Here is a 14,683-nt window from a genome sequence, read left to right as displayed (position 1 = left end):
CGCATCGCTGCGTGAAAACAGCGATGCGTCACTTTTCATTGCGCCCTCCTTGCGACATGCTGGATGCGTCATATCTACAGTATGATGCATCATGTCACAAGGAGTTACAGATACGTCAGTATTTCTGACGTATCTGTAAGCGCAAAAATGACGCATTGTTGGAGTGTGTCACGAAAGTGACACAACTCCAGCAATGTATCCTTTAACATGGCCTGCGTCAGTCTTACGCCTGCTGTGAGGCAGGCGTAAGATATTGACGCATCTGCGTCCTAGAAGTGGCGCAGTGAAATCTGATAGATTACACTGCGTCACTTCTATGAGGCTTTCTTTCGTCAGAACGCCCACCCTGCATACATTATACCTGGTGCAGGTATAATGTGGCGCAGGGGTTTACAAAGCGACGCATCTACCTAGATATGTTACTTTGTAAATATGACGCAACAAGGCTAATTCTTTATGCTGCTGGTGCGTCACAAAAAGTGATGCACCGGCGACACAAAAGTGACGCAAGGGCTCATGAATAAATAAGCCCCTCAGTGTGTGCTTCTCTAGACCAAGCACTATTAAACAATAATCTCTACCACTAGGGACGACTTGTGACTCCTACACCTTATAGTCCTCTGTCTTATGTAACATTTCCGATACACTGATTTGCATACATATTATTGATTGTTTCTGTGTAATGTGTGTGTAAAGTAAAGTTCTCCAAAACCCTACGCTGGTGTGACTGGTGCTATGAAGCAAAATAAACACATCTGAGAAAGAGCGGTTATGGAGACTTGAGGGGCACTGTTAAAGGGCGGCAGTGGGGGAATCTATGGAGAAGGAGGTCATGGGGGGGCTCAACAAACATTGTCACACCGGGCACCACCAGCATTAAAGCCGGCCCTGATTGTGACCCCAGGGGCGGGTACACAGTACTTTCAGGGCCACAGGTCTCTTCTACACCAAGGACGTTATAGCGCAATTGGCGACCAAGGTGGCTTTTTAAAACACATTGTTCCAGTTTGGGAGCGTGAGGGAGCGCCTGATGGGTGTGAAGTTAATCTTACAGAGGGCTTAGCACCCCTTCCTTAAGGAGGGTCGCAACATGGGTTCTGTATTACAAGCTTCCAATAACATTCGTTAAAGATCATAGGCATTGAAAACAGTTGTGCTCCGTCTTGGGTTCACCAGAAATATATAATGAACTAAGTCGAATATTGTGCATTTCCAAGAGTGTTCCACAAACCTTGACAACATTTAAAACATGCTTAATGGAGGAGTTTTGGTCGTTTCATCAATCAATAAATTAATCAATACATTTATAGAGCGCGCTACTCACCCGTGAGGGTCTCAAGGCGCTGGAGGGAGGAGGGGATCTGCTACTGCTCAAATAGCCAGGTCTTGAGGTGTTTCCTGAAGGTGAGATGGTCCTGGGTCAGTCGTAGGTGAGCGGGGAGGGAGTTCCATGTCTTGGCGGCTAGGTAGGAGAACGATCTCCCTCCGGTGGTGGTTCTGCGAATCCGTGGGACGGTGGCGAGGGCGAGGCTGGCGGAGCGGAGCTGGCGGGTGGGGGTGTAGAACGAGAGGTGGTTGTTGAGGTATTCGGGGCCCATGTTGTGGAGCACTTTGTGTGCGTGGGTGAGGAGCCTGAACGTGATCCTCTTGTTGACGGGGAGCCAGTGCAGGTTACTCAGGTGGGCGGATATGTGGCTGTGGCGAGGGATGTCGAGGATGAGTCATGCGGAGGCTTACTGTATGCGCTGAAGTCATTTCTGAAGTTTGGTTGTGGTTCCTGCGTATAGGGCATTCCCGTAGTCCAGTCGGCTGGTGACGAGGGCCTGGGTGACCGTCTTTCTGGTTTCGGTGGGGATCCACCGGAAGATTTTCCGGAGCATGCGCAGGGTGTTGAAGCATGAGGATGAGATGGCGTTGACTTGTTTGGTCATTGTGAGGGAGGAGTCCAGGATGAATCCCAGGTTGCGTGCGTGGTCCGTGGGTGTCGGTGCAGCGCTCAGCGCTGTGGGCCACCAGGTGTCGTTCCAGGCGGATGGGGATTGACCGAGGATGAGGACTTCCGTCTTGTCTGAGTTCAGTTTCAGACGACTGAGCTTTATCCATTCCGCGACGTCTTTCATTCCTTCCTGGAGGTTGATTTTGGCGGTGGCTGGGTCTTTGGTGAGGGAGAGTATCAGCTGGGTGTCGTCGGCTTAGGAGATGATGTTGAGGTTGTGTTTGCGTGCGATGGCGGTGAGGGGACTCATGTAGATATTGAAGAGTGTTGGGCTGAGCGAGGAGCCTTGGGGTACGCCGCAGATGATCTCGGTGGCCGTGGAGCGGAAGGGAGGGAGGCGGACTCTCTGGAGTGGAAAAGCCCTGGACTGGATCAGCTCGTTCCTCTCTGTCGGAGAGAAACAAGGTGATCCAGTCCAGGGCTTTTCCTTGGATCCCAGCGTTGTGGAGGCGGGTTATTAGGGTGCAGTGGCAGACGGTATCAAAGGCGGCTGAGAGGTCTAGGAGGATGAGGGCGGTTGTTTCCCTGTTGTCCAGCAGGGTCCTGATGTCATCGGTGGCTGCGATGAGGGCGGTCTCGGTGCTATGGTTGGCTCTAAATCCGGACTGGGATGGGTCGAGGGAGTTGTTTGCCTCGAGGAATGCAGTCAGCTGTTTATTGATGATCTTCTCGATGACTTTTGCCGGAAAGGGAAGAAGAGAGATGAGGCGGAAGTTCTTGAGGTCTTTTGGGTCCGCTGTGGGTTTCTTTAGAAGAGCGTTGATCTCTGCGTGCTTCCAGCTATCTGGGAAGGTGGCTGACGTGAGGGAGTTGTTTCTGACGTTCTGGAGTTGGGTGCGATGATGGTGTCGGCTTTGTTGAAAATGTGGTGAGGGCATGGGTCAGAGGGGGAGCCAGAGTGGATGGTGTTCATGATGTGGGTGGTGTCTTCAGTGCTGACGGGGGTCTGGGTGCTGAGGGTGGTGGCGGGTGGTGTTGGTTTGGTGGCTGGAGGCGGAGTCTGGGTGCCAAAGCTGTCGTGTATATCGGCGATCTTGCGGTGGAAGAACGTGGCGAGGGAGTTGCAGAGGTCTTGCGACGGTGTGATGTCGTTGCTGCTGGCGCTGGGGTTGGAGAGCTCTTTTACGATGCTGTAGACTTCCTTGCTGTTGTGGGTGTTGTTTTCCAGCCGCTCTTTAAACGATGTCCTTTTGGTGGTGCGGATCAGTTGATGGTGTTCGCGAGTGGCGTTCTTGAGAGCTGTCATGTTTTCTGTCATCCGTTCGTGGCGCCAGATTTTCTCGAGAGTTCGGCAGGATTTCTATGATTCTTTGAGGTCGTCGGTGAGCCATGTGGTTTTCCTGTTGCCGGCCTTGCCTGGGGGTTCTTCAGTGGAGCAAGGGCGTCGGCGCAGTTGGTGATCCACTGTGCGAGATTGTAGGCTGTTTTGTTGGTGTCAGAGGTGTCGGTTGGTAGGTTCTGGCTCAGTGATGTAGTTAGCTGGTCTGTGGTGACTTTGCTCCAGCATCTGCGGGGGATCTGTTGCGGGCGGTGGTGGAATGTAGTCTTCTTGAAGGTGAAATGGATGCAGCTGTGGTCGGTCCAGTGTAGTCCGGTGGAGTGGCTGAAGGAGACGTGGTTGCTGGCGGAAAAGATGGGGTCGAGCGTGTGGCCATCTACAAGTAAATTAGAGAAAATTAATGGAAGAATTTGGGGTTTCTTCATCTAAGTATTTGAGAGAGAATTAATGCTAAATTTGGATTTTTATATTATTCTTTCAGTTTTATGTCGGGCACTCCTGGCCCAAGGGCATTGCTGTGTTTTCCATCAGCACCACATTACATTACACATTTACTGAAAGATGGGAGGTCAGGTGAGCTCTCAGACACAGGATGTTGATCCAAGGCTGGGACTTGAACCTGCTTCTCTATTCCCAAGGTCGGCCACTCTGGGGTTCGAGCCACGCTGCCTCCCCTTTTAACTTAGAAGAAATGAAAGACTCGACGCATGCAGGCCATCTTTCAGGCTTGTCTTTATATTCCGACTGATCATAATATCTGTTTAATATTTGTAAGTGACCTCGAAGCTCCACTCAGGAGACCTCCCGATCGGAGCTGGTACCCGTCATTGACCATCAGAGGTTCTGCTGAGTCCTGCCAGGACTTGAAGAAGGCAGGCAGGGGCGACCGGGGACAGCATTTCCCTTTCACTGCCTACGGCTATGTAGGCCTGTACGAGGCTCCGTGTTGTGTGAGGATAGTGGAGGTATGATACATGTACACATTGGCAAAATGGTTGGTTTGCTTCAGTCCAGTGGCTTTGAACAGCCAATGAGGATGGAGCAAGATCTATTGTGCGACAAGCAGCCTTGACACGTCATTGAGTCTGAACCAGTGATTGGCAGGTCACAGCCTCTCTTCCAGCCGCATCAGCCCGTCCGTGTGTCTCTGCAGGAACCAACACACCCTAAAATGAGGCACATTATAGGCAAAGTGTAGGAAGCAGAGACGTGTTTGATTTAAATAACACATTTAGCTTCAGTTCCTTCAATATTACATAAACCCCACATTGTAACATGGAATGACCTGCACTAAAGATTGAAAGTTACTGCTCCAGATAACTGGTTTGTGTGCAGTGTAGGAAAGTGGCTCTGTATAAACTGTTCCCAAATAGGTACAGGGTGTACAGAGTCCACAGTCCCCAGAGGTTTGGCAGAGGCTAAAGTTAGATATAACCTTACTCTCTAAAGTGGTAGCTTGGTCGAGCAGTAAGGCAGTATCAGAGGACAGTGTAAAGCATTTCTTGCACACACTCAGTCAGCAAATGGTCTCACACACTCAAGAAATGAACTCTAGGCCAATGGTTTTGTATAAAAATATGTAGTTGTTTTATTTTAGAACCAACAATAGGTATCAAAATGTACTTTCTCAGAATGAGGTTCTTTTAGTTAAATACTTTTCAAATAGGCAATAGCCTTTGGATGTAATAGATACAGTTGTTGCAATTTCAAACACAATATAACTTTGAGCTCAATGGGAATTTCTATTAAAATGAAATGGATTACTTTTTGGATTACTTTTCTTACCACAAGACTGGATCCTAGTTTCAGTCCTGGGACAGTTCCTGTAAACAGTTGAGTAAAAGCGTTTTAGTTACCGTAGTGATTTTTAAGCAATATTTTGGTATTTTAAAAGTTGACACTTAAAAACCTTTTCTCATAGAATCACCAATGTTATCCTATGGGAGGAAATTCACTTAGCAGGTAAGTGGGGTTATTGTTACTTTTTCTAACTCACTGTTGGATCCTGGATCCAGCACTGGGGCACCATCTGTAAACAGTTGAAAGAATGTGTTTTGGTCATACAGGCGATTTTTAATGAATAATTGTAAGTTTGCAAAATCGACACAAACTTTTTTCAGCAAAAACCAGGCAATGTTATCCTATGGAACGAAATTCAAGTTGCGGGTAAAGTATGTTCTCGTTACTTTTGTAATCCAGTGCTGGACTCCTAGGTTCAGCACTGGGACATCTATCTAAAACAGGTAAGTAATTAAGTTTTCACAGTTGGTGCGATTTTTAAAGAATATTTGCAGTTTGCAAAATTCGACACTTCGAAGAAATTTCACAGAAAAACAGTCAATGGTTTCCTATAGAAGAAAATTGGGTTAACGTTAAGTATGGTTGTAATTACTTTTCAGGGTCAGTGCTGGGCACCAAGATCCAACGCTGGGATCTCTCCTGATAGCAGGTGAGTAATTTCGTTTTCGTTACTCGGTTGATTTTAGGTGATTATTTTAAAGTTTAGAAACTCCACACTGAAACCAGTCAATGTTACCCTATGGAAGAAAAGAGAGTTATCGGCTTTTGGGTAGGTACTCGACTGGCAGAGTTAAGGTTCTGGGCATAGACTCAGGGGTCTCCCAGGGTCAGGTCAGTACAGTTGTTACACCCTCAGCGGCACAGGGGCAGCCGGGTGCAGAGTGAGTTAGGCCCAATGTTATCCTATGGGAGGCAGGGGGCCCTTGGTTGGTGGCTGCTGCCTAGCAGGCCACGCGGCTGTGGGAGCTGGGCTCCTGGTCACTTGCTCAGGGCAAATGGGGAAATAGAGTAGAGTAGAGATTGCACTGCCAGGGGCACTCGGGCGGCTAGGTGCAGGGTGCTTTTGAGCCGTCAAGTGCTCAATGGATTGCACTGGAGAAGCTCAAAAACGAACAAAGGCTGCAAGCTCGGGGACGAAGATTCTTCAGGTGTGATCACCACTTCGAGGGGTAAGTTGGGTAGTTGGAGGATAGGTAGACCCCAGAAATTGGGCACAGGGGGCCGCAGGGCACCGGGTGCTGGGGTGCCTTTTGATGTATGGAAATCTTACCCTCGGCTGGTCGCGGATGGAGGGATCCCTGGTTCTGAGGCTGCAGGCGTCGTCAGGAGTGTCGAGGTGGGTCCTTGGGATCTGGATTCGGGGTCACAGTCACCGGGGGGATGTCCTCGGGGTCTTTGTCCACTCCAGCACAGGCCAGGCTTGGCGGGTGCAGAGTGTGCAGGGTTCGCGATTCCTGACTGCTGCCAGGGGTCAGTTACTTGCTTTGAGCAGTACCACTGCTGGTGGGAGTCCCAGATGCTTAGAGTCACAAGGTAGCCAGGTCCTTCGGGGTTTGAGAGGTTGCTGGCCACGGGAGATGCCAGGATTTAGCAGGAGCAGGTTCGAGGGTCCACAGGCCGGTAGGGCTGGGGCCAAAGCAGTTGGTGTCTTCCTCTTTTTAGCAGCTGCACGGCAGGTCTTCTTGTTTCTTGATCTTCTTTGCTGTTTCGGAATCTGGATCTAAGGATGGAAGGTTCAGGGTGCCCCTAAATACTACATTTAGGGGCGTTACAGGTAGGGAAAGGGCAGGGACCACTGGGCCCCTGCCCTGGAGTGGGTACACCCCCTATCCTGCCACTCTCCTGTGGGAGGGGGTCAGTGGCCTAGTCTTGATTGGGCAGTGCTCCCCATCTTTAAGATGGCTAGTGCCCGGAGATGTGCTTCACCTCGCCTCCCCCACCTGACGGGTGGGGTTGGCAGAGGCTGTAACACCCTGTGTCCTTCCTTGAGGTTTCCGGCCAGTCTTCCCGCCAGAGTGGGGGTTTAGAACCAGTAGGGGCCAGTTACTGGGTACAACAACTGGCTTGGAGAAGCTCACAAAGGCGGCATGCCTTTGAAGCTTCCCCTGCCCATCCTGGGGGAGGAGACCTAGCACCTCGCCCAGGATGTGCATTGTTGCAGGCCCAGGAGAGCGGATGGCTCTCTACCCAGGGGTCCAGCAACATGTCTGCTGTGTGGCAGCCTAGGCAGCCCCTGAGACAAGACATGGATTGTAGGTAAGGGTCAGGGGGCATTTCTAAAATGCCCTCTGTCGTGCATTGTGTAGGAGAGTAGGATCTGCTTCACATGGGTACCCCCACTTTTTGCTGGTGTTTCACTGTTTTTCGACCTTTGTCTGGCTGTGGCCCTGCTAATCAGGCCCAGAGCTTAGCTGCTTCCTCGCTAAAATGGTTTGCATGTACATTAGGTACATATCTAATTGGATTCTGGAGTGCCTTATAAGCCCCTAGTATATGGTATACTATGTACCTAGGGCATAGGTATCTCAGAGGCCTACCCGGGGCTAAAGCATGTATGTTATGTTATGTTATAAGGATCTTATATAGCGCCTATCACCACCGGTCTCTAAGCGCTAAACAGAGGACCAAAAACATAATGACGCCTCAAAGCCATCTGCCTGCTCCAATTAGACTGAAGGTGTTACCTTTCCGAACAGATGTGTCTTCAGTTTTTTCCTGAAGGAGAGTAGGTGAGAATCTTCCTTCAGACTGGACGGAAGGTCATTCCAGAGTTGGGGAATGAGTACTGAGAAGGCACAGCCTCCTTTGGTTTTTAGATTAAATCTGGGTTGAGCCAGATTGGAGACGGACCCAGAGCGTAAGGGTCTGCCAGGAACATACTTCCTCAGGCGCTGTTTGACATACTCTGGGGCATTGCCAAAGAGCGCCTTGTGGGCCATGCAGAGGCATTTAAATTGAACCATAAGCTTCACAGGCAGCCAATGCAGTTTACGAAGAAGTATAGTTGCGTGCGAGCTTCTAGGGAGAGAGCAGATCAGTCTGGCTGCGTCATTCTGCACGACCTGCAGTTTCCTCATCAGCTTCTGTGGTAAGCCCAGATACAGAGCATTACCATAGTCAAGCCTCGAGATAACGGTCGCTGAGACGATGGTTTGCAGCGTGGAGGCTGAAAGAATGGTGGTAAGCTTACGTAACTGCCGCATCACAGCCGTGCAGGAACCCGCCACAGCCGACACTTGGGGGGCCATGGTAAGATCCGCATCGATCTTTAGGCCTAGACTCTTCACTACTACTGGGCCGGGGATGGGAGTTTTGCCGAGTTCTGGGGTCCAGTACAAATCATCCCAGGGGTTGGCATGTAGTATGCCACCCCTGGCAACACAGGTCTGCTACTGCAGCCTGGGTAAAGGTGTGCTTGCACCCCTTACAGTGGTATAGGCTTCCGATATCCACCTAGATGTACAGACCCATATAAACCTATAAGCCACTCCTCTGGCAGGCCTTGACAATCCTGAAGGCAGAGTGTTTGGTTTTGTGTGAGAGGGTGACCAAACATGAGCTGAGCCCCTCTGCAGCTTGTGGAAATGCTTTCTTATGGCTGTTCTGTGATACAGCCATACCATATACTCTTAAGTGCATCATAACCTCGCAGTAAATGCTAACTTTGGGATGGCTGCATCAAAACATGTCGTGTTTGGTGTCAAACGCTTTGGAATACCACCACCCCCGCCAGTTCTGGCGGCGGGGGTAGCATTCCACCCTTCTAGAGGGAGAGACATGTTCACTCTGGTCAAACCCGGTAGGACTTTCCTGAGCCCTGGCATCACAAAATGGATGCCTCTGCCACAGACATGGGTCTGGCCTACTGCTGCTGACCGAAACTCCGGCAGGGGAGGCCTGGACAATAGGTTTCCTGTCGAAGAGAGGTGTAACCACCTTCCCAGACAGGCAGATGTGTGTTGGGGCTGGGCGGGAGCACTCTCTGAAGCTTTGAAGTCCTGCACTGGGGGCACGTTTGCTGTCCCTGTGCATAGTCCAGCTCAAACCGGTTGCAGGGGCTACCTGCCCCTGCTCTGGAGCGAAACTGGACTAAGGAAATGGGTGTAACTACCCCTCTTTCCAAGCCCACCCATAGGTGGGGCCTTAGAGTTAGTCCATCCCCTAAACTTAATATAAGTATAGGAATCCAGTCCCAAGGACTTTAGATTACCCTGGACGAAACTCTGCAACATATATCCTGCGACGTTCTATCCTGATAGAAGACTGAAGAAATCTCCCTTGGGGTCAAGGAGTGACTCCCCTGCTTGACAGGCACCAAAGAAGCAACTGACCGGTCTGCATCGCTGAAGCTCCCGCCGGACGCCGAAGTCTTTGCATCACCAGAGGTGGATTTCCAGACTTCCCTGAGGCTACCCTGAGTCCACAAAAAAGCTGAGGCCGTGGCTATTGTGGGTGACATGGAACCATGACTCCTGGACACCGTGAACTTTTGCAGTGCTGGAGCAGAGTTTTCTGTTAGAAAATTCTGGGGCTTTTGAAGCTCTGGCATGTCTATGCGTCATATTAATTAATTAATAATTAACAACTAATTATTTGTCTTGTGTGAGTGAGTCTTATTAACCAACCTGTTTGTTTTAACATAAGAGAAGGTTACACAAGGGTTAGCATGTGTTTGCTGTCTATGTATTGACAATAATGTGCATGTTTAAACGTTGCTGTGTGCTATTTATTTTTTGAGCACAAAACGCTGTCTGAATTAATGCTCTATATGTCGCAAAGCTAGATAAATGCATACACATAAGGGTATTAGTGGGGTTAACACTGTCTAATCATTATGATGTAGTAATCTTTATTTTGTCTCTTTAATTAAAGATGGTCTATTGTGGCCTATGGAGGCCTTTATGAAAATAACTGAGAATAATTTGAAGCCTGGCTGAGCTGTGGTGCAGGCGAAATCTATGATGTGACAAGGGAGACCCCTGCTGGAGTTCAGTTAACAGAAAAACTGACGGTAGTCCTTATATGGAAATTTCCGGGAGGACATCAGCAAGCTTGGAGGATCTCCAAAAGAAATGTTTCGTCCTTGGTGAACAATAGAGCCTCAGAAAGAACTCTGTGCAAAGGCTGGTTTGCCGAGGGAAGTGAACTTTAACAGTTACAAAACTTGGTTCCTTTTCCGAGGTTTGCGTATTAAGACTTTTCTTGAGCGGAGATTTCAGGATGTTGCGAAGTTACATCCCTTCCTTTTCGTTCTGCTCGGGATACAATTTTACATGTTGAATTTTATGTGAGTTTTCATTGTATTTTGCATTATAAAATGTTAGCTTAGGGAGGGCTCTCCCCACTCTTTCTTTCGTCGCCTTGCTGCGTGAACTTGCGTTGCTGAGGACTGATGCTGAGGACCTTATCCTGAAAAGACTTTTTTGTGAGACTGGTCCTGACCCGTGACCCGTTCTGACACTAGTTAGAATAGGTAACTATGAGAAATGATTTATTCTGATTTTATTCTGACTAATTTTAGATAAAGCAATATAACTTTTGAACATGGTGTTGGTTGTTTCTTTTCTTGTTGTTTATTGAAGACTTATTGATTATTGTTTATAGATTGTTTATATTATGTTAGACAGCCACTAAAACTGGTCCTATCGCCTTGATATAGATGCAGGGTGTTTAGGAGTTTTCTTCCCACAGGTTTGCTGCTGGTAGAGTATCGGAGCATATGTTAGTGAAATGGGCCCTAGTGTATGATGAATGCATGTGCGTGTAACTGTGAAGATTACTTTATCAGTGGTGGTGGGCATATTTCTGATACCCTGATCTGTATCAATTTCTCTGGTAGCAGAGGATGGTTTTAGATGGTTGTCTTGATCTGATAAGATAAGATAAGATTGCTTGTAAATTAGCTTATTGATTATTGATTTATTTTGATGTTTTTGGTATATGTACTAATACTAAATGTTGGAGTCGTAATGTTGAGTTAAATGTAGTGCTTCTGGAACTTGGAAGCTGGAAGCAGTTCCGTAGTAGGGCAGAGGAAGGTGTATATGCTGCTCTCGGGAAAGACGGGATTGTAAGGAATTACGTGTGACAATAGAAGTTGCGCGTTCATTGTCTGGGTTCGGAATAAGTGACATTGTATGTTACTATTAGAACATTTCTGGTATATAAGGAGTGTGTGTCATAGTGAAGGTTATCTGTGAAACTCTGGTCTTAAGTCCCAGGGATCCGTAAGGATTGCCGTTAAAGCTTATTGCGGGAGGAGTAATAGGTATTCTCTGAGCTTGTTTGCAGAACTGGGCAGAGGTAAGCTGCTTGGTTGTTGTAAGTTATAATTCTGTACAGAGGCAGATTGTGCGCTGTTTTCAAGAAGCAGGATTCTGTGTGTATGTACTATATTTTTTCTCGTATGAATGTGCGTGAATGCATATACATTTATTGATTGTAAGACTCTTTTGGATACGTCCTAGAGGAAACAGTTATGAGATGTATGTAAAGTTGTTGACTCTTGAGAAATAGACTCTCTTTTACTATTCTGTGGTTAGCGAAGCAGACAATGGAAATGTTTTTATGTAGTAACTAATAGATTTTGTAGAAATTTTGACACACGAAGTCTACTGAGAGTTTTTGTAAAGGAGGGGTAGACGAGTGACAGAGACAGGAGACAGAGACTGCAGCGGCTGCTGACGTCAGGAGGTTCGCGCACTGATTGGATAGTGACTCAGAGTAGGGTTCGCGCTAGGATTGGTGCGTTAGTGTGAGTCGCGCAGGGATTGGAAGAGCTGCTTAGTGACGTAGACGCCCCAGGACTGGTGCGTTAACGAGAATTAAGTTTTCAAACATTAAAAAAGTAGAGAGTTTAATAAGTGTTAGCTAAAATGTATTATCAAGAGGAGAAAAAGAAGAAAACGTTCTTTGGAAAGGTTAAGAAATGGTTTAGTAAGGATAAAGAGGTTAAGACAAGAGAGGGTGAGTTGCTACCTCCAGCGAAAACACCTGCATCCTTTATGGTTGCGAAATATGGATTACATACCTGTATATGGTTACAGAATTGGGTCAGGTATACTAAAGAAGATGGTGTTTTAGCATTCCCAGAACATGGTTCATTTAATCTGGCCGTGTTGAGAAATTTACGGGAAAAGATGGCACATCTAGACCCGAAGCCGAGACCTACACAGTTCGAGGCTTTAGTTGAGTGGGAGGAGGAAGTACATGACCGAGAAAAGCAAAGGTCTGGAGGGTATTACAGGTACATGTTTGGGAGGAGACATGATCGTGAGACACATCAGGATAGAATGAAAAGATGGCGAGATGCTTGTATGACAGAGGGATTATATCCTATGAGAACAGTTGAAGCTTCGGCTCCTTCAGAAGAAAGGGTTTCTGAGACAGAAAGGAGAAGGTATGGAGAGTATGAAGATGAGGTTTTAAATGACATGATGTACAAGAGACCACCTCCATATAGATCAGAATCGGAAGAGAGTACACCAGTTGTTTCTCCGACAAGAGATACAGTTGAGAAAGAAAAAATGACACCTGAATCAAAAAATAGTAGTTCTTTCAGAGAGGAAAATGCCAGAAATGCCAGACAATTAGCAAAGACGACAACAGAACTGACTGAGAAAATTAGAGAGTTAACGATGAATATGGAAGCTGTTACAGTGCCGGTTACTATAGGTCCGGTAATTCCTATGTTTGACGGACAGAGAACAGGTGAAAATGGGCTGGTAGTTCCATATATTGCAAATAATTCAGCTGGTCCTTCAGGAGACTCAGGTAAAAGAACAGGGAGAAATGACCTGAGACAAACAAGACATGACACAGGTAGTGAATTAATGGATGTTAGTGATTCTAGTAGTACAGGAATGCCAATTTTAGAACCACAAAGAAAAGGGGTTCCAGCGAGAAAGACAGCAGAAATAACAGTTGATGACCTAAATGACTGGATGAAAGTTCTTCAGAAAAAAGACAAAGATGCACCAATTGTTGATGTGGTTAAATTACGTATAGAATTAGAAGAGCTTGTGACAGGAACAATCCCGACAGAAATCCTGAAAAGTCATCATGATGGTGAATTATTGTTCATGTGTAAAAGTATAACATGGAGAGCGAAAAATACACATGATAGACTGAGAGCGATAGCAAATGAGCAAGGAGTTGACATTGATAAAGTAAAAGCTTTGCAGAAAACGTACAGGATGGATTTCACAGAGAAGGATATAGAGAATTTGAATAATTCTGGTAGAACAGGACAGATTAAAGAAATGGTGGCATTATTGCGTAGATGGGGTGATGTAGAAAAGTGGAAGGATAGGTGGTATAAAAAGAGAGATGAATCTGAAGATAGAACAACTTACTCAGCATTTCCAGTGAGAGAAAAAGAGAAACCAGTGGAGCAGTTTCCCATGAGAGAAATACCTGGAGGAGGATATGTACATGTTCCATGGACCAGACAGGATATTTTATCATTTACGAATGATTTCCCTCGATTGAGAGAAAAGCCCGTCGAGTGGTATAGGCAGGTAGACAGGTTTGTGAAATTGTCAAAAGTGCTGTGGGTTGACCTGAATAGTCTGTTTGATATAATTGTTCCAGCAGACTTGTGGACTGAGTGTAAAATAGTTGTGAGTTGGCCTAGTGAGGAATATCCAAGAGATCCAAGAACAGGGGCACCAGATCCAGAAGTGATGAGAAAGTACGATCAGGTGATGGTATACCTGAAGAGTAAAGTTCCTCCAAAAGAGACAGACTGGGTTAAGATAGATCGAACACAACAGGAAGCAAAAGAATCAGTTCATGCTTTTTACGAAAGGCTGATATTGGCTTTTAAACATTTCAGTGGGGATGAACACTTGGGTGACAAGGATTTGAGCCATTTTGTATACAGATTTGTATATGGACTTAGACCTGAAATTGGTGAGAGAATTCGTGAAAACACAGTGGATTGGCAGAGTGAGAAAGTAGATGAGATTCTGAGACATGCAAAATATTTCAGTGATGAAATTGAAGCAAAGCAAAGAAAGCTGAAGGAAAAAGCAATGTGGGCACAGGTGAAAGTTGCAGAAAGACAGGAAGCACAGTTGGTGGAACAGGCAAATAATCCAGGAAATAATACAGGGAATAGACCGAGATTTACAGGAAAAGGAAGAGGAAGTCTTGAGGAAGCAAAGAAAAAGTTCCCATGTCACAACTGTGGCCAATTGGGACATTGGAGGTCTGAATGTCCTAATCCACCATTAAATGAGGGTAAATCCTTGAATCAACAGGTGCAGAATGAAGGGAATAACCAGCAGCAACAACAACAACAGCAGAAAGTTGTGAGACAGCAGCAGAGTCAAGAGCCAAAACCACCTTTACCGCAGAATAGAGGGGTACAAAAGTACAGTCAGGATTCGGGATTCTTCAATGATGAGCAGGTAAACAAACCAAGACGTACTAACAAGGTACAGCAGTACTTGTTAAAGAGTGAAGGGAGTGAGTCTGAAGGTGATTATTGACGGTGCCGAGGAGAGGAAGAAGAGTGCATACTTGGTGCAACTCTAGAAATAGACCAGGCAGGACCATTTGTGGATGGGAAAATAAATGAAGAGGGTGTTACTTTTTTAGTAGAC

General features: G+C 46.8%; 1 protein-coding gene across 1 annotated transcript in view; it reads left to right on the top strand.

Moving 5' to 3' along the window:
- LOC146808704 (uncharacterized) overlaps window positions 1-14,683 on the top strand; it is a 509,741-nt gene that overhangs the window by 14,335 nt on the left and 480,723 nt on the right. The gene's annotated exons all lie outside the window — the stretch shown is intronic.

Source organism: Triturus cristatus, chromosome 7, assembly GCF_964204655.1.
Source record: "Triturus cristatus chromosome 7, aTriCri1.1, whole genome shotgun sequence".
Taxonomy (NCBI): Eukaryota; Metazoa; Chordata; class Amphibia; order Caudata; family Salamandridae; genus Triturus; species Triturus cristatus.
Note: the sequence above shows the minus strand (reverse complement) of the source record. Positions and strands in the feature narration are given on the sequence as shown.